At 40.5% G+C, this 14,638-nt stretch overlaps 1 pseudogene; it reads right to left on the bottom strand.

The window, feature by feature from the left end:
• Positions 1-436: 436 nt before the first annotated feature.
• LOC106602811 (beta,beta-carotene 9',10'-oxygenase-like) overlaps positions 437-14,638 on the bottom strand; it is a 50,172-nt pseudogene continuing 35,970 nt past the window's right edge.

The following is a 14,638-nucleotide window of genomic DNA, read 5'->3' as shown; positions in this document are numbered from 1 at the left end:
TAAATAATGATTTTGTAATATTTTCAGGTCTTCTATTCTCTCAGTATATGGTGGTTCGCACCCGATTCAACTCAGGGCTGCCCAGTTGTAGACTGTCCAAACATTGTATGCAGGAGGCAATACATTCGTATCCTTCATAGACCGGTTCATACCTAAGGATGTTTTCACACTTGGTCCCTTTCAGCCAACTATTGTTAACTATGTGCAGTTTGCTTATTTTTTTTTTTATTCGGTGTGAACACTCCAAATGAACTCAGACCCCTCAAAAGAAGCAAGATGATGATGTGCAGGTTCGCCAGAAAACATATGTGCTGATTTTGGATATTGATTAGTGATTGTCAAGGACGCACAGAAATTCCAAAATGTGTTGAGTTTTTAGTTCAGTTTGTTTGTTTGCAATATGTGATCTATAGGCTAAGAGAGCTTCATAAGCGGTTTATTGATTGTGGAGTTTGAATAGTGTGAGAAGACAACCTATTTGGTGAGAATCACAACATAGGGTACAAAATCTATCTCTTAAAGGGTCAGTAGCCAACCTCGGGTGTACAATTTGAAGTTATTCTGCAGTTATTCTATTGCTTGTATTCTGTTAGCAATAAAATGTAGATGTTAATAGTATCTTCTGATTACAATTATTGTCTCATATTTTACTTAAATGCAATATATTAGATTCCAAAATATAAGTAGGTATATCTAGCTGTCCGATAACACATTCTGATGGAGTGGCTTGTCCTGCACTTTGTAAAAACCCACAGTACATTGAGTGAATGTTGGAAAAAGATCATGGTTCCTTTATAGACAACATAACATAGCAATGTGAATGCAAAGAGGACTCGTTCCACAAAATAAGTGAATTGAACTGGCAAAAGAGTACTCATTCAAAGGCAATGGCAATGTGAATACAAAGAGAGCTTCACTTGAAAGAGAACTGAAATTGGTTCTTTTAAAGAGGACTATATGTGAAAAAAACCTAAAACATTCTCCTTTCAGGTTGCAGAGGCTTCGATTTCCTCCTTAACTTTATTTAATTTAATGACAAGAAGGTGGAAATAAATGCGGAAAGTATGCATACTTTCCTTATGAAAGACTATTTTCCACCACTATGCTCAAGTGGCTAAATGCTAATCCCGGATATTGTGTATCGTGTTCGGCCAATCAGGTTGCCACAGTCTGTTCTCAGAGCATGTTTGCCGGTGTTAGAGCCGATTTGGACATATTTGTATAAAAGACAGAACATACAGAGTTCCATGTACGTTTGTGTAATATATTAAATATGAATGTATATCATGAAATATTAGGTACGTACATTTATGATTTATATTTACCTGATTTGAGATATATTAATCTGTTGTTAGTTTAACTTAGTTTTTGACTAGAAAAAGTGACTTTTCTTGGCTGCCTAGGAGAATTTACGCAGCAGGTTAGGAGAATTGGGTTAGGGTTAGCTAAAATGCTAAACATTTTCCCCAGTGTGACTCGAACATATCTAGCTACAACCAGGTCTGCCCTAAGAACAGGCTTGGTTTCCATTAATGCGATGCTGCTAAAGCAGTAGGTGTTTCTCTTAAAAGAAACTGAACATTTGGTCTGATAGTTTCAACCTGATCGGCTGAACTTGATACAAAATGCCCAGGATTAGAATTTAGCCACTCTAGCATGGTGGTGTTTCATAAGAAAAGTATTTCCCTCATTTTGTTCCCACCTTGTCACCATTAAATAAAGTTAAGGAGGAAATCAAATCCTATCGAGTACCACAGGATGAGTCATAATAGCCATAAAAACTAAAGGTAAACCCGAGAAACGGTTCCAATTTTTTTTTCCCCATTCACTTTTCCATCAGGATTTTAGAACTACTTCATAAATTATAAGGTCTGTATTTCATGTAGGCATACCCTGGCGTGACGTTTTGATAACCATGCAAATCTCTCTCGGACAAAGTCACTTATCATTATATTTGCCTGTAATTACCCTCCAAAAAGAAAATGCTAATTAGTCTCTAATGTTACTATCATACAGAACTACACATCTTGTTGCAAGCTTTGATGTCATCCCTCAAGGCACATTTCTCCATGCAAACTCATTGACAAGTAGAAAGCAGGGTTGCCATGTTCACGGTTTTCGTGCTATTGGGCAACTTTGAAAACGCTGTCGCGGGTGAAAATGTATTGGTTGTAGGTTTTTGGGCTACTTCTAAGTTGCACCGCAGCCACCATGGCATTTCTCTTAAAATATATATATATATAAATATATATATTTCACTGTGACCTGCTCCTGCTGACTATCAGGCAGTGAGGCAGGCTGTTGTTGAGTGAGTGAGTGGTGGGGAGGGCCAGAGGGGTGTGTGTGTCACGCCTGCTCCCGCTCTTCCCCCCTGGCACTCGAAGGCGCCAGGCTCCTCAAAATTACACACTCCTGCCACCATCATTACGAACACCTGCCTTCCCTCGTCACATGCATCAGCGTATTATTGGACTCACCTGGACTCAATCACCTGTTTATTACCTCCCTTATATTTGTCAGTTTTCCAGCTCTATTCCCCGCTGCTGCATTAGTTGTCTTACATCTGTGTATTACCTGGTTCTGACGCTGTTCTGTCCTGTTTTCATGTCTGTTCTGATTAAATGTTGACTCCCCGTACCTGCTGCTCTTCTCCATCGGTCCTTACATAATGCCGCAGCCATCAAATTAAACATCGGGGAGTGCTGGCGGTTTGGTTGGTGGTGACGTCCGGTCCGGGGACTGCCACCGATGGAACCGGGGGTGCCTTAGCTGGATTGTTGGGCTTCCATGCCCTAGCTGGCTCGAGAGGTTTCCTTTCCCCGGTTGGCTCGGAAGACGCCCATCCCACGTCAGGCCTCAGCCAGACCGTCAGGTTTTTACACCCAGCCGGCTCGTCAGGCTGCGACGCCTCAGCCGGATCATCGGGCTCCCACGCCTCAGCCGGATCGTCAGGATTTTACGCCCAGCCAGCTTGTCCAGCGCCTGTGCCACAGCCGGCCCGTCAGGCTCACCCAGGTGGGATGCAGGGTGGCGCCCCTACAGGGGGAGGGGGGGGGGGTAATGTCACGCATGCTCCCGCTCTTCCCCCCCTGGCGTTCGAAAGAGCCAGGTTCCCCAGAATTACGCACTCCTGAATGCTGATTGGTTAAAAGCGCATTCCAGCCGGTGTCTATTCCACAAGTTACCACCAGCTAAATCTAAGTTACCACTGGGTAAATCTATGATGTTAAAATGCCTATTTACTCTGTTCCACCTGACTGTTCCACTGTCTCATTAGCCCAGACAGGGAAGTCATGAACTTGATCTCCAATATAAAAAGCATCTAATATCAAAAGCATTCGACAAATGTAGTTTTCAACAGCATAGATTTGTATAAACCTTGCTGTCTGTCTCTCTGACATTTGCAACGTTGTTTTAATATTCAAATTCAATCTCCAACTGTCCCATAGTATTGAATGTGTAGGGGTCGGGAGTTGGGAGGAGAGGCATGCAGCGTTTCTCAGCCAGTCAAGATCATGAATCAGCTGGCGTCATTTTTATGGATATATACAAAGAAATGTAAATTGAAAAAATTGTGAAACGAAATGAAGTGCAGCTAGTTTGCAGTCTTTCCAGCTTCAGTTTGAAGTTATGGTGTTAGCTGTGTTGTTGGCTAGCTCCTCTGAACAACAGTGTCCTAACGAGAGTGCACATTTTCTATGTCAGGCGAAATCATGCCTCATTAGCTCATTGTTATGGATGTATCAAAATAAATGTCACAAGAAAACAACATAAACCAATGCAGCTACTGTTCATATTCTGCCTGTACTGTTTGACTTGACTGTAAGTTAGCCGTAGTTGGCTAGCTAGTAAGCAAGGAATAAGAACGTTGCCAGCCAGTATGGCAATGGAACATTTAGAACGAATGACTGGGTCACGCCCATAGATATAGAAAAAAAAGACTGAACGACTGGGTCACATCTCTGGCAACCAAACCAATAGAACAAGCGACCAGCCAGCTTGTGGAGCAACCCTAGATTTTTGATGGAACTATATCTTGTGGAAGGATGAAATAGTATCAATATATTAATCAAAATAATGTTAAGGAAAATATGTCAATCATAACTTTTTTATTGACCAAGTCACTGGTGCTTTGATAAAATAATTTATATGTTTAAAGATAATGATTAAATAATTCTACCCTGAAACATAACCATTAGGGATTATAGTTTATCTTCTCTAGGGTAGGGGTCAGTATTTTGACGTCCGGATGAAAGGCGTGCCCAAATTAAACTGCCTGCTACTCAGACTCAGAAGGTAGGATGTGAATATTATTAGTAGATTTGGATAGAAACACTATGAAGTTTCTAAAACTGTTTGAATGATGTCTGTGTATAACAGAACTCATATGGTAGGCAAAACCCTGAGAAAAATCCAACCAGAAAGTTTAAAATCTGAGGCTTGTAGTTTTTTTAATTGATTCCCTATTCAAACTACAGTGACTTAGGGGTCATTTTGAAGTTCCTAAGGCTTCCACTAGATGTCAACAGTCTTTAGAACGTACAGGCTTCTACTGTGACCTGGAAGGGAATGACAGTCATTTCAACCAGAGTGCCATTAGATCATTCATGCGTGTGGCCGTCAGCGTGAGGTGCTTTCTTTTTCCTTTCTGAAGACAAAGGATTTGTCCGGTTGGAATATTATCGAAGATGTATGATAAAAACATCCTAAAGATTGATGCTATACATCGTTTGACATGTTTCTACAAACTGTAGTATAACTTTTTGGACTTATCATTTCAACAAAATGCACGAGCATGGCGCTTTTGGATAACTCGACTGAACGCCCGAACAAAACGGAGGTATTTGGACATAAATATGGAGTTTAGCGAACAAAACGAACATTTCTTGTGGGAGACCTGGGAGTGCATTCCGACGAAGATCAGCAAAGGTAAGGGAAGATTTATAATACTATTTCTGACTTTTTTTGACTCCAGAACTTGGCGGGTCACTGCATAGCTTGCTTTGATGGCTGAGCTCTGTACTCAGAATATTGAAAAATGTGCTTTCACCGTAAAGCTATTTTGAAATCTGACACAGCGGTTGCATTAAGGAGAAGTGTATCTATAATTCTTTCAATAACTGTTGTAAAGTTTATCAACGTTTATGATAAGTATTTTTGTAAATTGATGTGCTCATTCACCGGAAATTTTGGAGGCAAGAAATTTTCTGAACATCATGCGCCAATGTAAAATGGGGTTATTGTGTAACATGAAGTCCTATGAGTGCCATCTGATGATCATCAAAGGTTAGTGATTCACTTTAGCTGTATTTCTGGTTTTTGTGACACCTCTCCTTGCTTGGAAAATGGCTGTGTGGTTTTTCTTGTTTACGTGCTGTCCTAACACAATCTAATATTATGCTTTCGCCGTAAAGCCTTTTTGAAATCGGACATTGTGGTTGGATTAATGAGAATCTTATCTTTAAAATGGGATATAAAAGATGTATGTTTGAGAAATTTTAATTATGAGATTTTTGTCGTTTTGAATTTGGCGCTCTGCTATTTCACTGGCTGTTGAATAGTGTGTCCCGCAGGTGGGACGGTCACGTGCCACATACCCAAGAGAGGTTAAGTAGCATGTATAAGGAATAATTAAAGTATTAAACATAAGTCCAACTAGGTTGGACTGGGAGGGAGATAAATGTGTGTGTATGTGTGTGCCGAAGAAAATACCGAGAACAATTAAACTGTGTTTGACTCGATCTGGCTAGAACTCTGAGAAACTTATGATAGGACAGGGAGTACTTTTCAAGGTTTCTCTAATCTAGGGGGAATGGAACTGTCGGCTGGGTAGTGATACACAGGGGTGAGAACTCTGGAGAAGGATACAACTCACCTATTGTTCGTGTGTATGTATGTGCGTAGGATATCTACTGTTTGTGTGAAAGTAGGTGCGTAAGTAAGGAGCAAGGTTATACACTCTATCGGCAGGATAGAACAGCAGCTTCTGGTAAGACAAGGGGTGGCGGTCTGTGTATATTTGTAAACAAAAGCTGATGCACGATATCTGAGGAGGTTAGAAGTCTCAAGGTTTTGCTTGCCCGAGGTAGAGTATCTCATGATAAGCTGTAGACCACACTATCTACCTAGAGTTTTCATCTGTATATTTCGTAGCTGTCTCCATACCACCACAGACTGATGCTGTCACTAAGACCGCATTCAATGAGCTGTATACCGCCATAAGCAAACAAGAAAACACTCATCCAGAGGCGGAGGGGACTTTAATGCAGGGAAACTTAAGATATTACAGTTTTTAATGTCCCGTTGGTAGGATATACGTGCTTTTAGTTTGTCCCATTTATTTTCCAGTGATTGTACGTTGGCTAAAAGTACCAATGCTCCTTATAGGACAAATCGCTGCACTTTATACTTGTCACGGCTGTTGAAGGGAGCAGACTAAAGTGCAGCGTGGTTGTAGTTCCACATTTTATTTAATCCGTGAAACTTTGCGATACATAAATAACTGAATTGACAAAAACAACAAACCGTGATGCAGAGAGAAACAAACACTACTCAAAATATAATAACCCACAAAACCCAGGAAGAAAAATCCCTACTTAAATATGATCTCCAATTAGAGACAACGAGGACCAGCTGCCTCCAATTGGAGATCAACCCCAAAAAAACAACACACAAATAGAAAACTAGAACTAAACATAGAAAAAAAACACAACACCCCGTCACGCCATGACCTACTCTACCATAGAAAATAACATCTTACTATGTTCAGGACGTGACAATACTCTTCTGTAAACCCCATATACCCGTTGCAAGACCCACTGATTGATGCTAATTTATATAACCCACTTAAGCCTCACTCCCCCCTATCTGAGATATCTACTGCAGCCCTCATCCTCCACATGATGATGAGGGCTGACCCACAGCAACGGCACCGGAGAAAAGGCAGAAGGAGTGGTCTTCTGGTCTGACTTTGGACATGCGCACACCACCCACCGCTTCTGAGTATATTACTCGCTAATGTCCAGTCGCAAGGTAGACTAAATTAGAGCAAGGGTTACTTTCCAGAGAGACATTCGATATTGTAACATATTCTGTTTCACGGAAACATGTCTCTCTTGCGATATGCTGTCGGAGTCGGTACAGCCACCTGGATTCTCTGTAAGATGCGCCGACAGGAATAAACATCTCTCCATGAAGAAGAAGGGTGGGGGTGTATGTTTCATGATTAACATCTCATGGTGTAATTGTAACAACATACAGGAACTGAAGTCCTTTTGTTCACCTGACCTAGAATTCCTCACAATCAAATGCCGACCGTATTATCTTCCAAGGGAATCCTCCTTGGTTATTGTCACGGCTGTGTATATTCCCCCACAAGCCAATACCACGACGGCCCTCAAGGAACTTCACTGGACTTTATGCAAACTGGAAACCATATATCTTGAGACTGCATTTATCCTCTCTAGGCTAGGCGGGACGAATTCGTCCCACCTACGTAACAGCCACGGCTATCCTGTGGCGCGATTTTCAAAACCTTAAAAATCCTATTACTTCAATTTCTCAAACATATGACTATTTTACAGCCATTTAAAGATAAGACTCTCGTTAATCTAACCACACTGTCCGATTTCAAAAAGGCTTTACAACGAAAGCAAAACATTAGATTATGTCAGCAGAGTACCAAGCCAGAAATAATCAGACACCCATTTTTCAAGCCAGCATATAATGTCACCAAAACCCAGAAGACAGCTAAATGCAGCACTCACCTTTGATGATCTTCATCAGATGACAACCCTAGGACATTATGTTATACAATACATGCATGTTTTGTTCAATCAAGTTCATATTTATATCAAAAACCAGCTTTTTACATTAGCATGTGACGTTCAGAACTAGATACCCCCGCAAACTTCCGGGGAATTCGCTAACATTTTACTAAATTACTCACGATAAACGTTCACAAAAAGCATAACAATTATTTTAAGAATTATAGATACAGACCTCCTCTATGCACTCGATATGTCCGATTTTAAAATAGCTTTTGGTGAAAGCACATTTTGCAATATTCTAAGTACATAGCCCAGGCATCACGGGCTCGCTATTTAGACACCCGGCAAGTTTAGCACTCACCATAATCATATTTACTATTATAAAAATTTCATTACCTTTTGTTGTCTTCGTCAGAATACACACCCAGGACAGCTACTTAAATAACAAATGTTGGTTTGGTCCAAAATAATCCATCGTTATATCCGAATAGCGGCGTTTTGTTCGTGCGTTCCAGACACTATCCGAAATAGTAAAGAAGTGTCGCGCGCTTGGCGCAATTCGTGACAATAAAATTCTAAGTATTCCATTACCGTACTTCGAAGCATGTCAACCGCTGTTTAAAATCAATTTTTACGACATTTTTCTCGTAGAAAAGCGATAATATTCCGACAGGGAATCTCCTTTTCGGCAAACAGAGGAAAAAAATCCCAAAGGCGGGGGCGGTCGGGGTCACGCGCATAAGCTAGTGTCTCTTGATGGGCCACTTGAGAAAGGCGATAATGTGTTTCAGCCTGGGGCTGGAATGACGACATTCTGTTTTTTCCCGGGCTCTGAGCGCCTATGGACGACGTGGGAAGTGTCACGTTAGAGCAGAGATCCTTAGTAAATGATAGAGATGGAAAAGAAGTTCAACAAATGGTCAGACAGGCCACTTCCTGTAAAGGAATCTCTCAGGTTTTGACCTGCCATTTGAGTTCTGTTATACTCACAGACACCATTCAAACAGTTTTAGAAAATTTAGGGTGTTTTCTATCCATATGTAATAAGTATATGCATATTCTAGTTACTGAGTAGGAGTGGTAACCAGATTAAATCGGGTATGTTTTTTTATCCAGCCGTGTCAATGCTGCCCCCTAGCCCTAACAGGTTAACCCCCCACAACAACAGCTCCCTGGGTGCGCAGTATGGCAGCCCACCGCACCTCTCCAAAACCTGTATATGTATATATGTGTATTGTCATGACTTGACTTTAACATTAATCTGAAGTCAGTTAGTTAATTACATAAATAACAATGTTTAATTGTTACCGGATTAAATTAATCATGTAACAATTAACTCATTGGGATCTGGGGCACCACCAGAGTGGTAATTCTCCCGAATTAAACTATTAACCTGTTGGGTCTAGGGGGCAGCATTTGCACGTCTGGATAAAAAAAATGTACCCGATTTAATCTGGTTACTAATCCTACCCAGTAACTAGAATATGCATATACTTATTATATATGGATAGAAAACACTCTAAAGTTTCCAAAACTGTTTGAATGGTGTCTGTGAGTATAACAGAACTCATTTGGCAGGCAAAACCCTGAGACATTTTCTGACAGGAAGTGGATACCTGATGTGTTGTATTGACTTTAAACCTATCCCATTGAAAAACACAGGGGTTTAGGAATATTTTGGCACTTCCTATTGCTTCCACTAGATGTCACCAGCCTTTACAAAGTGTTTTGAGTCTTCTGGAGGGAGATCTGACCGAACAAGAGCCATGGAACGGTGATGTCCCATTAGACACCTGGCGCGCTACTTCATGTTGGGTACCCTCGTTCCAATACGTTATAAAAGACTATGCATTCGTCCACCTTGAATATTATTCATGTTCTGGTTAAAAAGGCCCTAATGATTTATGCTATACAACGTTTGACATGTTTGAACGAACGGAAATATATTTTTTCCCCTCGTTCATGACGAGAAGTCCGGCTGGCTTACATCATGTGCTAACGAGACGGAGATTTTTGGACATAAATGATGAGCTTTTTTGAACAAAACTACATTCGTTATGGACCTGTGATACCTGGAAGTGACATCTGATGAAGAGAATCAAAGGTAATGGATTATTTACATAGTATTTTCGATTTTAGATCTCCCCAACATGACGTCTAGTCTGTATCGCAACGCGTATTTTTCTGGGCACAGTGCTCAGATTATTGCAAAGTGTGATTTCCCAGTAAGGTTATTTTTAAATCTGGCAAGTTGATTGCGTTCAAAAGATGTAAATCTATAATTCTTTAAATGACAATATAATATTTTACCAATGTTTTCTAATTTTAATTATTTAATTTGTGACGCTGACTTGACTGCCGGTTATTGGAGGGAAACGATTTCCTCAACATCAATGCCATAGTAAAACGCTGTTTTTGGATATAAATATCAACTTGATAGAACTAAAAATGCATGTATTGTCTAACATAATGTCCTAGGAGTGTCATCTGATGGAGATTGTAAAAGGTTAGTGTATCATTTTAGCTGGTTTTATGGTTTTGGTGACCCTGTCTTTGACTTGACAAAACATTACACACAACTCTTGTAAATGTACTGTCCTAACATACTCTAAATTTATGCTTTCGCCGTAAAACCTTTTTGAAATCGTAAAACGTGGTTAGATTAAGGAGATGTTTATCTTTCAAATGGTGTAACATAGTTGTATTTTTGAAAAATTTGAATTTTGACATTTATTTGGATTCAAATTTGCCGCTCTTGAAATGCACCTGCTGTTGATGGAGTGCACCACGGGTGGCACGCTAGCGTCCCACCTAGCCCCAAGAGGTTAAGTGCCTTGCTCAAGGTTACAACGGCAGGCAATGGCATCTAGAATTTGATACCAGCAAGCCGCCGGATGCCAACTCACTTCCCGTCAGATTTTTCCCGTTGGACAAGGATTCGAACTGGGAATCCCCCGGTTGCTGGCTCGCCAGAATAGCCATATCTTTCTCACACACACAAAATATCACAGTTTACAGAAACATGCATAGTTCTAACACACCTAACCTTTACTAACAATAACACATACAGCATAGATAACAGAAACATGCACATTTCCAGCATACCTTATCTTCGGCTGTTTTGAAAGAAGTGGCAGAGCTGGTGGGACGTGTGTTGAGGTTCACACCTGTCGGTGTGTCGTTAGTCACATTGAGAGGCAGAACAAAGCGTCGGGGAAAAGCTTTGTACATGGTGTTGTAGACCTGAGGAACAAATACAGTGCACGTGAACATCAAATCAAATCTTATTTGTCACATGAGCCGAATACAACAGGTGTCAACCTTACTATGAAATGCTTACTTACAAGCCCTTAACCTGTTTAGGATAGAGGGCAGTATTTTCACGGCCGAGGCATTGTGCCGTGAGGTGTTGCTTTATTCATTTTTTTAAACCAGTTATGTTCATTTGAGCAATATGAGATGGAAAGGAGTTCCATTTAATAATGGTCTATATAGTACTGTACGCTTTCTTGAATTTGTTCAGGATTTGGGGACTGTGAAAAGACCCCTGTTGGTATGTCTGGCTGGGTTAGTGTGTTTGTCAGAGCGGTGTTTCTTATAAAAAGAAGAAGTGATGAAGTCAGTCTCCCCTCAACTCTTAGCCAAGAGAGACTGGCATGCATATTATTTATATCAGCCCTCTGATTACAACGAAGAGCAAGACGTGCCAATCTGTTCTGGGCCAGCTGCAGCTTAACTAGGTCTTTCCTTGAAGCACTAAACCACACGACTGGACAATAATCATGATAAGACAAAACTAGTGCCTGCAGGACTTGCTTTTTGGAGTGTGGCGTCAAATAAGCAGAGCATATCTTAATTACAGACAGACCTCTCCCCATCTTTACAACTATTGAATCTACAGTTGAAGTCAGAAATTTACATTACATTTACATTTTCGTAATTTAGTAGACGCTCTTATCCAGAGCGACTTACAGTAGTGAATGCATACATTTCATATATTTATTTTTGTACTGGCCCCCCCGTGGGAATCGAACCCACAACCCTGGCATTGCACACACCATGCTGGCATTGCAAACACAATGCTCTACCCAGTGAGCCACGGTGAAGACCACAGGGAAAACATAAACTCAGTTGTATTTAGCTAAAGTGTTTCACAATTCCTGACATTTAATCCTAGTAACAATTCCCTGTTTTAGGTCAGTTAGCATCACCACTTTATTTTAAGATTGTGAAATGTCAGAATAACAGTAGAGAGAATGATTTATTTCAGCTTTTATTTCTTTCATCACATTCCCAGTGGGTGAAAAGTTTGCATACACTCAATTAGTATTTGGTAGCATTGCCTTTAAATAGTTTAACTTGGGTCAAATGTTTTGGGGAGTCTTCCACAAGCGTCCCACAATAATTTGGATGAATTTTGGCCCATTCCACCTGACAGAGCTGGTGTAACTGAGTCAGGGTTGCAGGCCTCCTTGCTCGCACACACTTTTTCAATTCTGCCCACAAATTTTCTATGGGATTGAGGTCAGGGCTTTGTGATGGCCACTCCAATACCTTGACTTTGTTGTCCTTGAGCCATTTTGCCACAACTTTGGAAGTATGTCGGGGTCATTGTCCATTTGGAAGACCCATTTGCGACCAAGCTTTAACTTCCTGACTGATGTCTTGAGATGTTGCTTGAATATATCCACATAATTTTGCTTCTTCATGATGCCATCTATTTTGTGAAGTGCACCAGTCCCTCCTGCAGCAAAGCACCCCCACAACATGATGCTGCCACCACCCTGCTTCACGGTTGGGATGGTGTTCTTCGGCTTGCAAACATCCCCCTTTTTCCTCCAAACATAACGATGGTCATTATTGCCAAACAGTTCTATTTTTGTTTCGTCACACCAGAGGACATTTCTCCAAAAAGTACAATCTTTGTCCCCATGTGCAGTTGCAAAACGTAGTCTGCATTTTTATGGCGGTTTTGGTGAAGTGGCTCCTTCCTTGCTGAGTGGCCTTTCAGGTTATGTTGATATTGGACTAGTTTTTCTGTGGATATAGATAATTTTGTACCTGTTTCCTCCAGCATCTTCACAAGGTCCTTTGCTGTTGTTTTGGGATTGATTTGCACTTTTCGCACCAAAGAACGTTCAGCTCTAGGAGACAGTACGCGTCTCCTTCCTGAGCGGTATGACGGCTGCGTGGTTCCATGGTGTTTATACTTGCATACTGTTGTTCGTACAGATGAACGTGGTACCTTCAGTTGTTTGGAAAATGCTCCCAAGGATGAACCAGACTTGTGGAGGTCTACAATTTCTTTTCTGAGGTCTTGGCTGATTTCTTTTGATTTTCCCATGATGTCAAGCAAAGAGGCACTGAGTTTGAAGGTAGGCCTTGAAATACATCCACAGGTACACTTCCAATTGACTCAAATTATGTCTTTTAGGCTATCAGAAGCTTCTAAAGCCATGACATAATTTTCTGTAATTTTCCAAGCTGTTTAAAGGCACAGTCAACTTAGTGCATGTAAACTTCTGACCCACTGGAATTGTGATACAGTAAATTATAAGTGAAATAATCTGTCTGTAAACAATTGTTGGAAAAATTACTTGTGTCCTGCACAAAGTAGATGTCCTAACCAACTTGCAAAAACTATAGTTTGTTAACAAGTAATTTGTGGAGTGGTTAAAAAAACCATTTTTAATGACTCCAACCTAAGTGTATGTAAACTTCCGACTTCAACTGTATATGTTTTGACCATGACAGTTCACTATGTAAGGTAACCCTAAGTAATTTAGTCTCCTCAACTTGTTCAAGAGCCACACAATTCATTACCAGATTCAGCGTAGGTCTAGAACTCAGGGAATGATTTGACCAAATACAATTATCTTAGTTTTAGAATTGTTCAGGACCAGTTTATTACTGGCCCCCCATTCCAAATCATACTGAAACTGTTGTTAAGGGTTACAGTGACTTCATTAGCTGTGGTTGCTGATGTGCATATGGTTGAATCATCAGCATACATGAACACACATGCTTTGTTTTATGTCAGTGGCAGGTCATTGGTAATAATAGAAAAGAGTAGCGGCAGCACAGCTGCCCTGCGGTACACCCCACTTTACGTGTTTGACATTAGATATGCTTCCATTTAAGAAAACCCTTTGAGTTACATTAGACAGATAGCTCTGAATCCATGATATGGCAGAGGTTTAAAAAGCCATAACACGTAAGTTATGGTCAATAATATCAAAGGCTACACAGAAATATAACAGTACAGCTCCCACAATCTTCTTATTATCAATTTCTTTCAGTCAGTCATTAGTCATTTATGTTTGTGCAGTAAATGTTGAGTGCCCTTCTCTATAATCAGACTGAAAGTCTGTTGTTAATTTGTTTGCAGAGAAATAGAATTGGATTTGGTCAAACACCATTTTTTCCAACAGTTTGCTAAGAGCTGGCAGCATGCTGATAGGTCTGCTGTTAGAACCAGTAAAGGCCACTTTAACAGTCTTGGGTAGCGGAATGACTTTGGCTTCCCTCCAAGCCTGAGGATAAAGACTTTCCTTCTTGCTCAGATTAAAGTTTTGACAGATAGGAGAGGCTATAGAGTCAGCTATCAACCTCAGTAGCTTTCATTGAAGTTGTCAATGCCAGGAGGTTTGTCATTATTGATCAATAACAATCATTTTTCCACATCTTCCACACTAACTTGACAAAATATGCAATGCTTTTCTTTCACTATTTGTTTTTTATGCATGAGTGCGATGGCTCACTGTTCGTTATAGGCATTTCCTGCCTAAATTTGCCCACTTTGCCAATGAAGTAATCATTAAAATGTAACATCTGCTTCCAACTCACACTCTCAAACACGTAGATCCCCT

The sequence above is a fragment of the Salmo salar genome, chromosome ssa04, assembly GCF_905237065.1.
Source record: "Salmo salar chromosome ssa04, Ssal_v3.1, whole genome shotgun sequence".
NCBI lineage: Eukaryota > Metazoa > Chordata > Actinopteri > Salmoniformes > Salmonidae > Salmo > Salmo salar.
The sequence above is the reverse complement of the archived record's forward strand: the minus strand, read 5'-3'. Positions and strand labels throughout refer to the sequence as shown.